We start from the raw sequence: 2,500 nt of genomic DNA, 5'->3' as shown, positions 1-2,500 counted from the left end.
GGACAAGGGATATATGTTGATACTATGAGCATTTCTAACCATGTACTACTGCCATCTTGGTTGTTTTACTGAGTGGCACTCGGAGGGAAAAGGAAGTGGAGTCTATATAGTTAAAAATATTTTGTTTTTTTAGTGACAATAGAGAAAATTTTCACCAAACTTTGTAGTCTTCTATAAATTTGTGATAATTACACAAAATAGTGATATTAACAATGATAATAATGGCAATATAAATAAACACCTATCTCCAAACAGTCATGGTCAGGTAGGTCTAGTGAAAAATCATTCTAGTCATATCTTACTTCTTTTCTATGTTTCATTATTCTATTTCCTGTCTTTGCTTTTAAAGGATTTGCTCTTCTTTTTTCTTGAAATCATACTGACTGTTTTCTCCAGATCCACTTGAAACTAGCTGATCAAAGCTGCTTCTCTACTTCTTGCTTTGGCAAAGGGCAACAATGCTATTTTAGTTTCTTAAGTGTGACAATAAACAACCAAAGAGAGCTACAAGGCCAGAATATACATAATGGAGGTCTGTTGTCCTTTGCTTCAGTGCCAAAAGGTGTGAAGGCTGCACTGAATGACACAAAGCCAGTAGTAAACAGGCAGGTGCTCTCTAAACACTTACAGAAAAGTGAATCCTACACACTAAAAAATATGATTCCAGGTATTTGAAAATAAACTGTGTTAGTGCATCAAAATTCAATAAAACACACACTGCATTTTACGAAAAATACCTTCACAAATGTTAATACATAAAGTCAGCCAAGGCAAAATGGATACTTTGATCTCATATACTTGGAATTATACAATCCTGAGAAGATTTTCTCCTTCATCAAAAATTTTAGGAAAACATCCTGTAAATTTGTATTATAAATATGCGTTTAAAACATATTGAAGAACAAGCTATTATGGATAAGCCATTGTCAATACAAGCCAGAGAGGAAACTTGGTCATGTGTGATTAACTTTCTAACATACTGTTGCAAGCTGGCAACACGCAGGATCTCAATGATTATGACCATGGAAGCATATTATGATATAAAAGTCATTAATGGTACTGATAAATTACTATTATAGCTCAAAAGTTTCTTAAAGAACTTTCTCCATGCATTTTTTAAAGAGCCTACACTAATTGGACAGTTTCATTTTCACATTTATGGAATACATATTTGCACCTGTAATTAAAAAATGAGTATTTGAATTATAGCCAGTTTGATTGAGTTCAGATTTTTCATTACCTAATTCCATACTACTGTGTTCATATAATAAGATATACCAAGTGATATACCATGGAAAGACAGAGTGTGAAAGAACTTGTTAATCCAAGTCTTATTAACCCACTCCTGACGGGGTGTATATTTGCTTAACCCATTGTGTACGGGTGTCATGACATACATGTTGGCACTGATTAGGCCTAAAAGACATCGGGATTTGCTCACAGTTGAAGTGCACACACAGTCATGAAGTATTATGGCTTTAATGGCACTGGCTCCAGAGCTACAGGGTTTCAAAGTCAGCCTAAACCCGCATTTTATGATGAATTTATGGAAAAATCTTGTTTGGGCTAGTCTGCGCTACCCGGAGGGCAGAGAAAACCCTTTTTCCCTTCCCTCTAAATTTTAGCTGGTGATGCTAGTGTTGTAGACCAACCGCCCTGACATCCAGTTAGGTCGTTAGGCCTGCAATGGGTTAATTACCTCCAGTCTGCAATATAGTAAGTGCCTACAGCTTCTCCACGATAAATTTCTCTAGGCATGAGGCTAAGTTGAATCTCTCAGACTGATTTTGCAATTTTGTTAATTCTTTTCATAAAGTCAAATATTTTTTAAAAATAGAAATGTCTTATCTTGTCATGTCTAAAATATGATGATGACATGATATCACATCATCTGTCGTGAATGGATTAATATTAATGATATAATTAAAAAACAAAGGGATAAATATCTACCTCATCATATACTGCTTACTAGAGTCTGGATAATAAACCCTAACGAATCAGCTTTATAACTTCATGCTTCCTCTTGCCAATATGGTCCTTAGCCTTTCAGCCGCTAAGGATAGCTGCTATCGAATGACAATCATATTCAATAACCATTTTTTGTAGTCACTGACAGTGAATCACCAATAAAATATGGTTATGCCTACATAGATATATCAATTATCAACAAATCCAGTTTCCTTCAAAGTCCTTCCAAATTCCGTGTATTTGCCAGAAAAAAAAAAAAAAAACAGATTTGCATCCTGTTCCTAGCTAAAATAATGACACAAAATACAAGTAAACTATCATTCTAATTTCCTAACATATCAAAATAACATAACACATGCCTACAATCTCCTACATAATTCATCCAAAATACGAATTCCTTGTTATTGGCAGTAGTTCCATTACCAAATCTCGGCATTTTATCATTTATTTTTCATATCAAACTCTTGTGCCTATTGAACTTATCCCCATAAATTTCATATCAATATATGTGATACATATCAATAATACTTTC

General features: G+C 34.1%; 1 protein-coding gene across 1 annotated transcript in view; it reads right to left on the bottom strand.

Moving 5' to 3' along the window:
- The window catches only part of mRpL39 (mitochondrial ribosomal protein L39), a 12,753-nt gene that overhangs the window by 9,954 nt on the left and 299 nt on the right, over window positions 1–2,500 (bottom strand). The window lies entirely within an intron of this gene.

Source organism: Penaeus japonicus, unplaced genomic scaffold (assembly GCF_977035675.1).
Source record: "Penaeus japonicus unplaced genomic scaffold, GWHDUDI00000001_assembly GWHDUDI00000014, whole genome shotgun sequence".
NCBI lineage: Eukaryota > Metazoa > Arthropoda > Malacostraca > Decapoda > Penaeidae > Penaeus > Penaeus japonicus.
Note: the sequence above shows the minus strand (reverse complement) of the source record. Positions and strands in the feature narration are given on the sequence as shown.